This window comes from Staurois parvus, unplaced genomic scaffold (genome assembly GCF_062004578.1).
Source record: "Staurois parvus isolate SC_StPar_1 unplaced genomic scaffold, SC_StPar_1.0 ptg000151l, whole genome shotgun sequence".
Taxonomy (NCBI): Eukaryota; Metazoa; Chordata; class Amphibia; order Anura; family Ranidae; genus Staurois; species Staurois parvus.
This window is the reverse complement of record NW_028317947.1, coordinates 2,038,350-2,055,753: the sequence shown is the minus strand read 5'-3', so window position 1 is coordinate 2,055,753 and position 17,404 is coordinate 2,038,350. Positions and strand designations below refer to the sequence as shown.

The following is a 17,404-nucleotide window of genomic DNA, read 5'->3' as shown; positions in this document are numbered from 1 at the left end:
GAAAGAAAGGGTTAGAGTCTCTTTCAGATTTTTATTGCCTTTATTGGGGGAGGTCCCTCACTTTCATCGCAGGTAGCGATGGAAAACCCCTTCACAGGGGACATAGTCAAGAACAAGAACCATATGCTAAGCAGAGTTGGGAAGGATTAGAAAATCTGACCTAGTTTTAACTGCTATCTGTGCCTTACTGTCCATGCTGACTAACACTTACACCAGGGCTTGAAATTTCCACTCGCCTGCTCGCCAATGGCGAGTGGAAATTATGGTGGGGGCGAGTGTGTCCCCCAGGGCAGGGGCACCGATACCCTTGCAGTGGCCCGAACAGCAGAAGAATTGATGCGGGGGAGGGCAGTTGCAGAGCAATGCTTCTGTACCTCTCCCTCCAGCAGCTGATGAGCCAGGACCAGGGGACAGCCTGGAGCAGGGAGAGGAGAAGTGTCGGAGAGGAATAAGCCCGGAGCAGGTGAGCTGTGCTGTGTTCTCTGGGATCTCCCTACCTCCCTCCCTACACTGACGGATCGTATGGGGCTGCAACCCCCCTTCCTGCTGCCCGGAGATCAGCAGCCCTTGGAGAAGGTGTTTGTGTGCAGTCCCATACGATGTGAGAAAGCAAAAGAGAGAGAAGGGGAAGATAAAGAGGAGATAGAGGGAAGAATTATGATATCGGGGATCGAGAGCTACTGGCGATCAAGACGGCGTTAGAGGAATGGAGGTACCTACTGGAAGGTGCGGTGCACCCCATCTTAATATTTACTGACCACAAAAACTTGGAATATCTGAGAACCACCAAGCGTCTTCGCCCGCGACAGGCAAGATGGGCACTATTCTTTTCAAGATTCAACTTCCACATTAGGCACCGGCCTGGATCAAAGAACACTAAGCCCGATGCGTTATCACGTATGTACGAGGACGCCAAGGAGATCCCAGTACCCGACACCATCCTGTCCTCGGGTAACTTCTTGGCCCTTCAGTCGGACCTTCGTTCCAAGTTAATGGAGGCATCCACAACCATCTCTACCCCAGGCGGAGGGCCGCTCCAGAACAAGGGGGGACTCCTATGGAGGGAAGATCGAATTGAGGTGCCGGAGGAAGCCCGAACCCTGGTCTTGGGGCATTGCCATGACCACCCGATGGCGGGGCACTTTGGCCCAGAAAAGACCCTGGAACTTCTCCGACGCTCATTCTGGTGGCCGGACATGGCTAAAGATTGTAAGGGCTATGTAAGGTCCTGTATCACCTGCCAGAAGAACAAGCCAGCAAGAAACAAGGTTTGGGGTCTGCTGCGACCCTTACCGATTCCTGAACGGCCTTGGCAAAAGATCTCGTTAGATTTTATAGTCGAGCTTCCGCCATCACTAGATCACACGGCAATCCTGGTGGTCGTGGACCGCTTGTCCAAGATGGCCCACTTCATCCCGTTGAAGAAAACCCCCTCGGCGGCCGAGACTGCGCGAGTCTTCATTCGTGAGGTAGTAAGGCTGCATGGGGTCCCCGAAGACATTGTCTCGGACCGGGGGGTCCAGTTCACGTCCAGATTTTGGAGAGCACTGTGCAAAGCCCTGGACATCAAATTGTCTCTCTCCTCTGCGTTCCACCCTCAAACTAACGGTCAAACCGAAAGGACCAATCAGACCCTAGAGCAATACCTAAGATGCTACACTTCATTTACTCAAGATGACTGGATGCCACTTCTACCCCTAGCGGAATTTGCGTACAACAACGCCCGCTACTCAGCGATGGGACAGTCCCCGTTCTTTGCCAACTATGGCTTTCACCCAGTCTTCCTCCCGGATTTGGTCTCGGAATGCCCAGTACCAGCAACGCAAGATGTGGTGACGTTCTTCTCCGCGAACAATAAGAAGCTTCAAGAGGCCATCAGTCGGGCCCAGGAAGACTACAGGAAGGCATTCAATAGGAAACGGAGAGGAGATCTGGTGTTGCGGCCTGGGGAGAAGGTTTGGCTAGCGACGTACAATTTAAAAATGCTTTGCCCGTCAAAGAAATTGGGACCCAAATTTATAGGCCCCTTCTGCATTAAACGGATGGTTAACGAAGTGGCCTACGAACTCGTCCTTCCTGACACACTCAAGATCCACCCAGTCTTCCATGTGTCCCTGCTGAAGCCAGTAGTCCCTGATGCCTTCCCTGACCGGGAATCTAGACCCCCGGAAGCCGTAACGGTCGAGGGAGAAGAAGAATTTGAGGTTGAAACAATCCCGAAGTGTCGAAGGAGGGGAGGCCAGACCGAATTCCTTATCAAATGGAAGGGCTATGGCCCTGAGGACAATTCTTGGGAACCAGCCCATAATGTCCATGCACCCAGACTTGTCCGGAGGTTTTTTCGCGATCACCCGTGGTGGAGAGATCGGGTGGGCATCCGGAGGTTGCCCGTAGGGGGGGGCAATGTCAGGGATCTCTCCGATCCCCGCCGCGATGGTCCCGGCGCAGGCGCAGTGCACCGCCCTGTGCAGGGACACGGGCACTAGTTCCGGGCCGGCCGCGGCGTTCGAGTTCGCGCATGCGCAGTAGAAGCCGCGGCCGCCCGCTGGGCACCAATGGCAGCGCAGGGCGGGATATTTAAATGGCCCTGAGCTGTCATTCAGTGCCTTCTGGTCTTCCCTGCATCCTGTGAACCTGTGAACCTGTGAACCTGTACCTTGTAAGTTGTGACCCGGATTGTACCTGACCTTGCTGTTTTCTCCTATCCTGACCCTTGCTTTGCCTGACCTCTCTCCTGAATGCCCCTGATTGGATTTGACCTGCTGTTGCTGACCTGGCGTGTGATCCGACCATTCTATGCCCGCTGCCTTGTACCTTGCCGTCCTCTCTGTTACCGACCCGGCCCGTCTGACCTTGCTCATCCATCCATCCCTTGCAGTGGGGTCCTCTGACCTCCTCACATCAGACTCTTCCCCATGGGAGCCCTTGGCGCATACCACTACCACTGCCGGACGCACCCAGTAGCCACGACCTGGTCTCGGGGGGCTCCAAGTCCATCCCCACCATCAGGGGCCCTGGTGAACAAGCACCCTGGGACTTAGATTCCGTGCGCTGGGGACGCCTATTCAGTGGAGTGCTAGTGGTACCGCCAGGCGGTCCCTTACACATACATTTTGTGATTAAATAATACTTCCAATCATGGATTTAATGACAATCGTCCCCCTTACATCAAAGTTCCCCTCTACTTCTGAATCCACAGAGTTCCCCTTTACATCTGAATCCACAGAGGTTCCCTTCACATCTGAACTTGCAGCGTTAAGCCTTACATCTGAATCCACAGAGTCCCCATTTACATCTGAACCCACAGAGTTCCCCTTTTCATCTTTATCCACTAAGTTCCCCTTTTCATTTGAATCCACAGAGTTCCCCTTTAAATCTGAATCCACAGAGCTCCCCTTTACATCTGAACTTACAAAGTTCTCTTTACATCTAAACTCGCAGAGTTCCCCTTTACATCTGAACATGCAGCGTTCCCCTTTACACCTGAATTCTCAAAGTGCCCCTTTACATCTGAATTCTCAGAGTGCCCCTTTACATCTTAATTCTCCTAGTGCCCCTTTACATCTGAATTCTCAGAGTGCCCCTTTACATTCGAACCCGCAGAGCTCCCCTTTTCATCTGAACTCACATAGCTGCCCTTTTCATCTGAATTCACAGAGCTCCCCTTTAAATATGAATCTGCAGAGTTCCCCTTTACATCTGAACATCTGTAAGGGGGAATTCTGATGTAAGAGAGAACTCTGAGGACTCTGATTTGAGGAAGAACACTGCAAACTCTGATGTTAGGGGGAACACTGCAGACTCAGGTGTAAAGGGTAACTCTGATATAAGGGGGTCACCAATTATATAATTTTCCAGCATTCCCCTTTAATCAGGGTTCCCATAGCCCTGTTACATTAGAGTCTGCACAATTTCCACCTACACTGTAAAGGGGGAGCTCTGTGGACTGTAATGAAAAGGGGAACTCTGATGTAAGGGGTGCTCTGGGAACCCTGAGGGGGGCTCTAATGGAAGGGGGAATGCTGTGGCCTCTGGTGTTAAGGAGAACTCTGATGTAAGAGAGTATCTGCTCATCAAAGCCCCCTTACATCAGAGACCACAGAGCACCCTTACATCTGAGTCCCCCTTTACATTACAGTCCACAGAGCTCCCCTTACATTAGTGTATTCAGAGCCTGGAGAGAGAAGGGAGGGGGGACATTACAAACACCATGGATGGTGAGATCCCTCACCCCAGGAAGGAGGTTCAGGCAGGGTGCACATTTCCTCTTCTCTACCTGCTAGCTGCTGGGCTTTCCCAATCCCACCCACTCATCCCCTTTGTGAAGCACAGTGCTGCTGAGATTTGAATGTGGATGGGGCCATAGGAGCACACAGTAGGAGAGGGGTGGAAGGAGGAGGATCTCATCTGTGAGAGGAGGAGGGGGCAAGCTGTCAGTTCTCTCTGCTCACAAGTGCAGCCAGCAGCTGTGGAGCCACAGTCTGGGCTCTTGGGGCCCCCCACAGTGGCATTACTCCAGAAGTGCAACCTTTGCGACCCTGGTAGTTCCACCACTGGGTCACCGCGTTTGTCACACTCACCCCTTAGTGATTGCTCATGGGCTCTGTAGTTTAATTTCAGCTTAACTGCGAATAAAGTTCTGCTTTCAGCCTACAATTCCCAGAATTCTCTGAACACCTGTACTAAGGCTCTGATGTGTAAAAGTGCCAAACACTGCCATCTTGTGGGTAAATACAAATCTGCATTCACTGTAACAATGCACAGTGTTACACATAAAACACATAGCAAATACATAAAATTTTGAAAATGTAAGTCTAGATCCAAACTGATATTAATTTCTAGAAGCGTTTCGAAGTCTACCACCACTTCTTCGAGATCAAAGAGTTGACAGTGTGCATGTATCATATCAGTTGGTCTATAGACTAAGTGGATAACAAGAAGGTAGGTAGTACTTATAATCAAACCTGCCCCAAACCACCATAAAATAATACCTGAAAATTTAAAGGAAAAAAGAAAGCTGAAAAAGCAAACCAAATTCTCCTTAAGGCCTGGCTCACACCTATGCATTTTTTTCAGTGCGTTTTGCAGAAACGCACTACAGTCCATTTAACATGGTTTCCTATGGGAAATGTTCACATCTGTGCATTTTTGGCCGCTGCTTCTTTGGAAACAGTCAGGGACTTTTTTTTTTCCACAGCAGATTGCAATGGAACCACACCAAAAATTCAAGTGGAGTGTTTTTTATGTGTTTTGAATTTTTTTGTCAATAGGAAAGCATTGAGTGTGAATTTGATGGGACTTTAGTCTTCAGTCATGCGACTTCGCTTGAGATGTCTTTGCAAGTCACACCTAAATTTGTAAAAAGTAGTGCATGAACTACTTTCATTTGACTGCTTTCATTGTGGACAATAGGGTGCAACTTGTCATGTGATTTGAAACTATCAAACCGCATGACAAGACGCAGAGGTGTGACGGGGGACTAACACTCTCTGGCACTCAAGTTGCATCAAAGTAGTTCAAGAATTTTTTCAAAGTCGCTGTGAGACTGAGAACTGCGACCTGGTACTAACACGCAGCAAAACCCATCTCCACCATCAGGAGCTCTGGTGAATATCAGTTAGTGCTTAGACCCCGCACCTTAGGTGAGCCTGCGTCATCTCCAAGGGTGGCCTGCTTGTTTACCTATCTTGTTGGTTGGTCTGCTGCTACAGCTACTGGTCTCTGAACCTGACCTCACACCTTGACAAGGGGGCTTTCAGATTCTGATAAGTCACCCCACAGCCCAGGGTTGTAGGGAAGAGGCCCTTGTCCCCATCAACATGGGGAGAAGGTGCTCTGGGGGGGAGCCCCCCTGCCACCCCATGTTAAAGGCATGTGGCCTGGTATGGATCAGGAGGGGGAGGCGTTCGTTCATCCCCCCCTTTCCTGTCCTGCCAGCCCTGTGCTTGGATCAAGGGTCTGGTGAGAATTTAGGGGAACCCCATGCTTCCCCCCCATTTTTGGGGGATTGGGTTCCCCTTAAAAGTCCTACCAGGCCTAAAAGGCTTTTAGGGGGAACCCCTCACTTTTTAAAAACATATTTTTACCGTGGGGTCCCTCCTAATCTTCCTACCAGACCTAAAGGGAACCCCCTACTGTTTTTTTGTTTTGTTTTTTAATAAACATGTCATTTAAAAAAAAATGTCAGTCCTGCTGCAGCAGATTCTATACATTGTACAGATGTCCAACTTTGCAGGTAGTTTAAGGGGACCCCCCCCCCCCACAGCATGATATTTAAAGGAATTTATCTTTTTTTTTTTACTTTAAGCAATGAAGAATTACTGCCCCTATACAAATAGTATTTTTTTTCCACTGATCCATGTCCCTCAGGGCAGTACCTGAGTCCTCATACTCCTTTTAATGGCCAATAACTTGCATATAAGCCTTCATAATGGGTAGGGGAAGGGGGGGTCAGCCCATTACTAGTAATAAGCAATCATAGTGTTAAAAAAATAAAAAAAAACTATATATATATATATATATATATATATATATATACACACTATCACCTCTCCACTGTAGTACAGTGTTTAAAAAAAAAAGTAAAGTAAAAAAACAAAAATCTAATATGAAGGAAAAAAAATTTTTTTTTTAAATTGTTACATTTTTTTTTCTTTACATACTGTCACCAGTGTCCCTGATCACTGTCACACGAGTTATATGATGACACTGTACTGTACTGGTGACCGTATGTGAAAAATAAAATGAAAAAACTATTAAAATTGTGACAAAAAAATTAAAATTTCAAAAAACTCGCCATGCCTCTTACTAAATACCTTGGACTGTCTGATTTCCAAAAAGGGGTCATTTGGGGGGTATTTGTACTGTCCTGGCATTTTTGGGCCTCACAAAATGAGATCAGGCCGTCAATACATCAGAATTGATGATTTTCAGATTTATATCCCATAGTTTGTAGACTCTATAACTTTCCTACAAACTAAATAATAAACACTGATTTGGGTTATTTTTACCAAAGAAATGTAGCATCCTAAATTTATGAAGAAAGATTAATTCAATTAAATTTTCACCACTGGTGATTAAGTACCAACCAGGGGTGGACTGACCATTTGGAAACTCGGGTACTGCCCGAGGGCCCGGGGTCAGTAGGGGGCCCCATGAGATGCCACTGGTACCTTTTTCATAGGCTTTTTTGAGTTTGGGCAAGGACACAGGGGCCCCATGATCCCCTATTGCCCCATGAGTTGTCAGTCCGCCGTTGGTACCAACAACAGTAATCTCTATTTGTTTGAAAAAATAATATGGGTACATATGGGTACAGTGTTGCATGACTGCACACCGTGTTCATATGGGTACAGCGTTGCATGACTGCACAATTGTCATTCAAAGTGTGACCATGTTGAAAGCTGAAAATTGGCCTGGGCAGGAAGGGGGTGAAAGTGCCTGGTAGTGAAGTGATTAATATATGCAAATTTGACACCAAATCCTTTTTTAACAAATTCATAAATGGTAAAAATGTCACAGAAAATGATCATGCATAATAAAGTCCCAAAAAGAAGAGTTTGTGCATTGTGACTCCAAACACACTCAATCAATACTTCCACGTGCCATGAATGTAATACCAAAACTCCAGTGCAGTACACTATATTGCCAAAAGTATTGGGACGCCTGTCTTTACACGCACATGAACTTTAATGGCATCCCAGTCTTAGTCCGTAGGGCTCAATATTCAGTTGGCCCACCCTTTGCAGCTATAACAGCTTCAACTCTTCGGGGAAGGCTGTCCACGAGGTTTAGGAGTGTGTCTATGGGAATGTTTGACCAATCTTCCAGAAGCACATTTGTGAGGTTAGGCACTGATGGGCCATCCCCAAACTGTTCCCACAACGTTGGGAGCATGACATTGTCCAAAATGTCTTAGTATGATGATACCTTAAGAGTTCCCTTCACTGGAACTAAGGGGCAAGCCCAACCCTTGAAAAACAACCCCACACCATAATCCCCCCTTCATGAAACTTTACACTTGGCACAATGCAGTCAGCCAAGTACAGAGAAGTGTGATTTGTCACTCCAGAGAACACATCTCCACTGCTCTAGAGTCCAGTGGCGGCATGCTTCTACACCACTACATCCAAAACTTTGCATTGCACTTGGATGCAGCTGCTCGGCCATGGAAACCCATTCCATGAAGCTCTCTATGCACCGTTGTTGTGCTAATCTGAAGGCCACACAAAGTTTGGAGGCCTTTAGCTATTGACTCTGCAGACAGCTGGCGACTTCTGCGCTTCTGCGCTGACCCCATTCTGTCATTTCATGTGGCCTACCACTTCATGGCTGAGTTTCTGTTGTTCCCAGTTGCTTCCACTTTGTTATAACACCACTAACAGTTGACCGTGGAATATTTAGTAGCAAGGAAATTTCACGGATGGACTTATAGCACAGGTGACAACCTATCACGGTACCACGCTTGAATTCACTGAGCTCCTGAGAGCGACCCATTCTTTCACAAATGTTTGCAGAAGCAGTCTGCATGCCTAGGTGCTTGATTTTATACACCTGTGGCCATGGAGGTGATTGGAACACCTACGTCCAATGATTTGGAGGGCTGGCCCAATACGTCTGGTAATATAATGTATATATCACTTTAAAGTAGTTCTAACGGCTGGAGATTTTTTAACTTCATGCATTGTAACTTTTGTTGTCTCTGCTTGCTGGGATAATCCATCCCTATTGCCTTGGGTAATTCCCTTTTTGTGCTGTTAAAATTGTATTGCTGGAGAATCAAACTTCAACAAAGTAGCTTACTGTTCTCCCCAGCAAGAAGGTTTAACCCTTTGAGGACCAAGGGACGTATTTGTCCCATGTTTTTAATTGTGTGTATCATCTGATTAAGAACTTAAAACTCTTTTTTTTTTTTGGTTTGAGTCAAAATTTTAGTTCTTATCAACAAACAACAAATTGATCTATCTTTTTGCCAATTATTTCATGAAATGGCTTAGTTACAGCAACTGAAGTGTACGAACTTTAAAAACAAAAAAATTGATTCTGTTGGCGTTCCAAAATCTTACGGTCCTCAAAGGGTTAACCGAATGGGTGGATGGTGATCACTGTGAAGCTGTGGCCATATAGTAACTGTTGCAGGTTCTGTAGTGCCCACAAGGCACTCCTTCTGAATGGTGGCATATTTTAACTCCCTGGGTATTAGCTTCCTGCTCAGGTGGAGTATGGATGTTTCCAGGGCCAGTGCTAGATTATTCCCCCCCCTCCCCCAAAAAATAAAACTTTACCTGTAGTTCTACTATCCCTTCTAGCACACATTGTTTTTCCCCTCAAATTTTCAACCCTAGCACAACTCACCTCCCCTAAATCCCTTCTCTTATATAAATCCCCCCAATCCTGCCTCTTAGCACAACTCCCTCCAAATGACCTTACCCAGCACAAATCTTCCTCCCCACCTAAATCCCCCCTCCTAGCACAAATCCAGCCTTCTAGCACAACTCCCTCCAAATGACCTTACCCAGCACAAATCTTTCCTCCCCACCTAAATCCCCCCTCCTAGCAAAAATCCAGCCTTCTAGCATAACTCCCTCCAAATGACCTTACCCAGCACAAATCTTTCCTTCCCACCTAAATCCCCCCCTCCTAGCACACATTTTCCCCTCCTAACACAACCCCTCCCTTTCCCCCCTCCTAGCACAATTTTTCCCCCCTATCCCCCATCTTAACATGCCCTCCAATCCTCTCTCCTAGCATAAATCCACACACAATCCTCTCTCCTAGCACAAATTCCCACCCAATTCCCCCTCCTAGCACAACTCCCCTCCAACCCTTCCTCCTAGCACTGCTCCAGGCTGCTCTCCCCTTGTCTCAGTTGTGAGGCATTCAGTGGCCAGACACAGCACCCATGGAAAGACCGGCCTGTGATGGCAGAGAGTAGGGAAACCAGTGGCCATGGCTAGGTGGCAGTACACCGTAGGCGGCTGCTTAGTTCTCCTAGTGGTAGTACCGGCCATGGATGTTCCTCCTCTAACTGGTCAACCTGCTTCAGGACCACACCTAGGCCATAGGCCGAATCATTGGTTTGCATAAAAAAAGTTTTGAAATCTGGAGCTTGTGGTATAGGAGCACTGGCCAGTGTCTTTTCCAAGGCTAGGAAAGTCTTCTCACAATGTGATGTCTGTGACAGGTGCACACGATGTTCTTTCCAGATAGGGCTTAACACTTCAGAATCTTCTAGTTAGGTTACTGCAAATGCTTACAACAGATGATTCATGGCCCTCTAAAAGGTGGCTGGCACGTTCTATATCCCAAACATCATTACCATAAACTCATATGATCTGAATAGGGTGATAAAGGCTGATTCTCCCAAGCCTCAGGTGCTAAGGGAATTAGCCAGTACTTGGTGCTCAGGTCCATGATTGTTAGAGAGCAGGACACCACCAGTTTAACCAACAACTCATCGACCCTGGACATGAAGTAGGTAGTCATTTATTAATATGTAATCTATGCAGAACCTCACCGTCTAATCCTTTTTGGGGACCATGATTATTGGTAATGCCCATGCACCTTGGGACTTCTGAATGACCCTTAACAGCAGCATCTCCTTAGTCTTCTTCTTCATATCTGCTTGCGCCTCCAGTGTGATTTAGTAGGCAGACTGATGGAAGGATTCCCCCTGTGTCTACCTTGTGAAATGGAAGGTTTCCCTGTGAACGGTCACAGTGTGCCGCAAACACCTCCAATATCTGAGTTTTCTGTGTGGATGAGAGGTGTGAATTGATCTTGAGGTCTGCTTCTAACTTTTGAATTTCAGCTAACAAGTTGAACAGTGGGCCTGCCTCTTCCTGTTCAGGTTGGCTGCAAACTGGCATTACGTATGCTCTTCTTTCATGGTGTGTTTTGAGGATGTACATATTGAATGTTTTCTGTCATCTACATCCTTCTCTCAAACTTACCTTACAAGATACATTACATTACAAGGCATTTTGTGAAGGGATATGGCCCTTCTAATGCTGCCTGTAGTTTGTCCTGCCACATCAGGAGTAGAACATACATTTTCTGATCCACGTTGCAAGTTTACTTTCTGGCATTGCACTCAGGGCTGTGGATAAGGGGGTACCACCAGTCCTTCTGTATGGGGCCCAGGCCAGCAGGGGGTTCAGGCAGCTGGGTGATCAGCAAGGTGTACTTACTGGAACCAATCCCCTGCATTGCCCTCTCTGCAGCAGCTGAAAGCTGGCATCTTCTCCTCTCCCTCCCTCTGGCTTTCAGCTGCTGCAGAGAGAGCCATATAGAGGAACGGTTCCAGTAAGTGCCCCCCTACCACACCTATCACCCTTTTTGTACACCATACGTGTTTGCTGTGTGGGACCTGTGTTTTCAAGGCTACATGTACGCTGAAGCTCCCTTGGACGCCCAGCTCTCCTGGACACCGATCACTCACTGTGTTCATTCATAACTAAAGCATAGTAAACTGATTTTCTTTGGGGGGGGAATCTCTCAGGTTGGCTGTTTGGGGCCTGTGGTTTCTAAGGCTACATGTGCGCTGAAGCTCCCTTGGATGCCCAGCTCTCCTGGACACTGAAAAACACTAAACGCGGTAAAATGTGTGTAAACATGGTAACACGCCTAACCGCATTTACCCACATTTAGCTGCATATAGCACTCGGGCGTTTATTAATTTCATTGGCCAGAGCATTTGCCATTGAAATGAATAAACGTCCAAACGTTAACACACGTTTTTGTCATGTTTTGCATTGTTTTGGCCAAAACGTTCCTCTCCTGAATGCAATTCTTCTGTATTTAGGAAAGGGATGTTTAACTGCCCCTCAGCGCTGCTGCTGGTAAACTCTGATAAAAGCCTATGTGTGCATGAACACGTAGGCTTTTATTGAGTTGAGTTCAGGGTCTTTGGCAAAAAAATCCTACAGTAAACTCCACATTTAGGAGCAGCAGTGTACATGAGGTCTAACAGCAGCCCTGACTATACCAGTGTTATTGCTTGACCTAAGCCTGCATCATGTTCTCCTATACAATCCCAACTAGTGTCTCCATTTAGTCCCAGAACATTAATACATTAGTGCATAACACACCACAGAGACCTCAGGGACAGCAATCTTGCCCTTCCAACTCTTGGATTAAGTCCAAGAGTCCTCTTTCCCTATAGCATTTCAAATGGTGAAAAGCCTGAAGACTCCTGGGTTGCCTTTCTGTAGGCAAACAGCAAGTGAGCAAATATCATTCACAGTCCTTTCCCACAAACCTCCACAGCATTAGTTTCATAGTCCCATTGAAATTCTTGTAGAGGCCACTTATTTGTGGGTGGTAAGGGCTAGCCTCAATACGCATCATCTGTATTTCCTGGCAAAAACATGCATGAGGTTGGGTAAAACCTGCTCAGTGAGGAGTCCTGCAGCTAACCCTATGCCCTTAAAGATCCCAGCAAGGCATCAAGTACCTTGTCCACCCTTCGGGGAGAATAGTGCCATGACCTCTGGGCAACTGGAGGCAAAGTCCATTACTTACAGGATGTATTGTTTACCTGAACTGCTGGAGATGGCTAGTGGGCCAATGAGATCCACTACCCTCTTTAAAGGCTCAACAATTACAAGAACGGTTGAAGTGGAGTCCTATGAAAGTCTCCTGCCTTGCCAACCTGCTGGTAGCTATCACATGATCGAAAGTAGTTGGCTATATCTGTACAATTAGGCCAGAAATGCTCCCTGTACAGCATTTCATGGGCCCAGTAAGAGTTTCTCCAGACATAATCAGTTTGCAGTGCTTGCTCAAAGACAGCCTCTGGAGTGAATGAGGACAGCAGCTGAAGCTGACCGGAGGTCCAGTGGTTCAGAGCTGAGAAAAGGGCTATGGATACCAGAGACTGTGACTCAACAGCATTTGCAGAACTAAGAGTGACCACTTGATCTTGTTTTTTTTTGCATGTATTTTCCCTTTAAATTCCAGTTAGCAAGCCCTCATCAAAAAAAAAGTGTGTATTGCCCTCCAAAACCATTACTAGACCCTTAAATGCGATTTCCTTTTAACCTTTTTTTTTTAATAACCAGGGGTCATTGATGCCTGGATAACCAAACCAAACTTGAAAATAACCCTTTGACTTATATGCATGCCTAAATAATATGTATATATTGTATTTAGGACATTTAAACCATTTACTTTTATGTTTAAAAAAAAAACCTGCTCTGTTTTTATTGTAGGCTGGCAAATGTGCAAAAACATTTTTACATTTTTAATTAATTTTTGAACAGTGTGTGGGTGGACTTTTGGGAGTAAGAACAGCAGAATTATTTTGCTGAGAAATAAATCAATGTATGCATGTGGAGAAGTACAGAGAAGACTAATCTAAATTTGTAGTCCAGCAGAACAGAACTCAAGCAGGGCTGACAACATTGCAGCACAGTAAGATTGAAATGCTGTGAATTTTCCATCAAGATCAACAGATATTTTTGTACTTGCTGTTTTTTTTTTTTTAAAGGGATAAAACATATGTAAGTGCACACAGCACAGCAGAGGTGTAGCTAGGACTGTCAGGGCCCCAATGCAAGAAACCATGAAGGGCCCCCCTGAGTCTTTCCCACTGATCCTGGGGCCCTTTACTCCCATTTTAGGAACCTTTATTACAGTCCCACAGCCGGACTGTTTCACATGTTCTGTAGTGGGGCCCCTTCCTGCCATCTTGGGCCCCCTCCTCCCAGTGGCGGAATGCCAAGGCGAATGCCAAGTATTTCCGCCACTGGTGTCAGTAGTTTTTTTTGTTTATTTTGTTTTTTTTTACTATTTTATTTATTTTACAATTTCATTTTTTTTCTTTTTAAAAAATGTTTAGGGGCTTTGATGAGATATCAGGGGTCTAAACAGACCTCTGATGTTTCACCTTTGAGACGCAGCCTTCAATCTTCACCTCTGCAGCCTCTGAAACACAGAATTAATAGACAGGAATAGCTCTGTACAGAGCTTCCCATCCATTCACAAACAGAAGCATAATAAATATAGTTTACTATGCTTCAGTTATGAATAGACAGAATCATTAATTGGTGAGTCGACTCTGCCCATTCAGAAAAGGAAGGGGCTGGTAAATTACATATTTACCTACCCTTTCCCTACTCTTTAGCCAGACACAATCCCCCGCAGCAGCTGCTAAAGAGGAGAGGGGGACTCTAGCACTGCGGGGGGGGGGGGGGGGAATGAGGGGAGGCCAGGAGAGCACACAGGGGGCACGGGCAGCAGGGCCTGGATAGGAGGGGCCAGGAGACAGCATATAGAGGAACTGATCCCATCCATTTTCCTCCTGTAGCCACTGAATACCTGCAGGAGTGAGAGGAGGAGAAGCAGGCTTTCAGCGGATGCAGGAGGAAAATGGAGGGCATCAGATCCTCTATATGCCACTGCCCCTGCCACCCCTCCTATCCACGTGTACAGGAGAGCTGCATGGGCCCCTTGGAGCATGGGGCTGGGTCGCAACTGCATCCTCTGCGACTCCTGCGATCCCTGTAAGTACGCCCTTGCAGTGCAGTCAAAGTCAAATCTTGAAGGGCGCTAAATTGTGAGGTGGGGCCTCCCTGGATCTGACACATGCACATCCCACATGTTCGACTGGATTGAGATCTGTAGAATCTGGAGGCCAATCAACACCTCGAAGACACCTTCTATTGCTCTGTGGTCCAGGTTGGATGCTCACATGCCCATTGTAGGCACTTTTGGCTGTGGACACAGGTAGGTATGGATACCCTGACCAGTCTGCATCTATGCAGCCCCATATGCAATAAACTGTGGATTGTGTGTTCTGACACATTTATAATGCAACCAGCAATAACCTTTACAGCACTCTGAGCTACAGTAGCTGTTCTATTGGATCTAACTACACGGTCCAACCTTTGCTGCCCACATGAATCAATGAGCTTTGTCTGCTTATGACCTTATTGCCAGTTTTCCTTCCTTGAATCAATTTTGATAGGTCCTTACCACTGCAGACCGGTTACTTCTCAAATCCCTGGAGTTGCTTTGACCCCATCACCGAACCATTACAATTTGGCCCTTGTCTAAGTCGCTGAAATCTTTCGCTTGCCTGTTCTGCTTTCATCACATCAACTTTCGGGATAATTTGGAGATGTTCACTTGCTGCCTAATATATCCCACCCACTTTCAGGTGCCATTGTAATGAGACAATCAATGTTATTCACTATACCTGCAGTGGTCATATTGTTATCGCTGATTGGTGTAAAATTACAGTTACCACTTGAGCTCCCATGCCTGTATACCCCATGGACTAAAGCAATTTTTAAATTTCCATATCCATGGGAGGACACACAGACCTCTACAGGCTAGACAATGGCACCCTGACTGCCATTAGGTATCGGGATAAAATCCATAGTCCCATTGTCAGACCCTACACTGGTGCAGTGGGTCCTGGGTTCCTCCTGGTGCACGACAATGCCCGGCCTCATGTGGCAAGAGTATGCAGGCAGTTCCTAGAGGATTAAGGAATTGATACCATTGAAAGGCCTCCACACTCGCCTGACCTAAATCCAATAGATCACGTCTGGGATATCATGTTTTGGTCCATCCGACACTGCCAGGTTGCACCTCAGACTGTCCAGGAGCTCAGTGATGCCCTGGTCCAGATCTGGGAGGATATACCCCAGGACACCATCCACCGTCTCATTAGGAGCATGCCCCGACGTTGTCAGGCATGAATACAAGCATGTGGGGGCCATATATACTACTGAGTACCATTATGAGTTGCTGCAATGAAATTTCAACAAAATGGACTAGCCTGCTGCATCATTTCCGGGGTGTCTATGAATTCAGTCCTCTGTAGATTGATAATTATCATTTCCTTCAAACGATGGGGCATCCTTACCTTCCTAACACATTACTCAGTCCATATCAGTATAGATATCCAACATGATATTTTTCCCTATTGAGATTTGATGTGTTTTCAACGTGTTCCTTTAATTTTTTTGAGCAGTGTATATAAAATTAGAGATGAACTTAAAAAGTGATTCTAAAGATTTAAGGAAGTGGAACTCCCTTCCACAGTTGGAAGTCGGAGGTGGTGTCAGTATTTTCCAAAAACCTGTTAGATGGGCATCTTAGAGAATGCAATATACAAGGGATATGGGAAATGGTAGTGACATAAACAAATACACACACAGTAACACAGGTTGACCTGGATGGACTGATGCCCTTATTAAATATTTTCAACTATGTAATTATGGTTATAGAGCCTATCACATATCACATTTTTACCTATAAAATATATACATTTTAATTAATACAAAACCACCACAGATAGACAATAGGATGTAGTGACCTGAAATCCATACAAAAAAAACATTTACACCAATAGAAGAAAAAAAATTTGCAGAGGTCTGCACTATAATATTTCATTCTGATCACCTGACCACCATTTTCAGAGTTCAGAATGAAATATCTTAGACCAATGGTAATCTTTGCTTTTATTGGTTTCAGGTCACTTCATATTATTGTATAAGTGTGATTTTGTTTTTTTTTGGTCTTATAAAAATGTATTTGTTTTATTGTATAAAATGTGGTATGTCATTGGTGCCAAAACTTTTTTTTTTTTGTTTATCCCTAATACTATCCTTAATAGACTCAGAAAGGTCACTGTACAACGTAATAGTTAATGAGGGGGACTTCATCAGGGCTTGTGTATTGTATAATTACAAAATGTGGCTGGACTCCATTGAAAAGTAACACATGTTATATATTGTCTAACAAATTTCTGCTACTGACAGTCTGTACAGTATGAAGCCCAGTCTCATTTAAAGATCCAGCCACATTTTATAGATTATAAATAAAACAAGTCCTGATAAAGCCCCTGAAACGCTATGGATGTCTTTCTACAGATGTTTAATTAAACACCCTTTTGGACTGTCAGAGCTGACAGAGAAAAAAGTATTACCGTATATACTCGAGTATAAGCCGAGTTTTTCAGCACATTTTTTGTGCTGAAAAACGGCCCCCTCGGCTTATACTCGAGTCAACGTCTGCAGATGTCTAGCAGGGGGCGCTGCTTCTAAAGCAGCGGTTCTCAACCTGTGGGTCGCGACCCCTTTGGGGGTTGAACGACACTTTCACAGGGGTCACCTAAGACCATCGGAAAACACATATTTCCGATTGCCTTAGGAACCGAGACACCGCTCCTCTATCCGTCTCCAGGTGTGGGCGGGATGACATGCCGTCCCTGTCATCTGGACACACCCCCGGGATCAATCCTCGCCGGTGATTGGCCGCCGGAACTGTAGCTCAGGAGAGGCACACAGGCGCCCAATCACCGGCGAGGAGGTGGAGCTTGGAGAGGAGGAGCCAAGCGGCACCACGAAGATCGAGCGAGTGAAGAGGAGGAGAGCGGCCGGAGAAGGAAGAC

General features: G+C 46.1%; 1 protein-coding gene across 1 annotated transcript in view; it reads right to left on the bottom strand.

The window, feature by feature from the left end:
• Positions 1-17,404, bottom strand: part of TBX21 (T-box transcription factor 21) — a 63,451-nt gene that overhangs the window by 18,265 nt on the left and 27,782 nt on the right. The gene's annotated exons all lie outside the window — the stretch shown is intronic.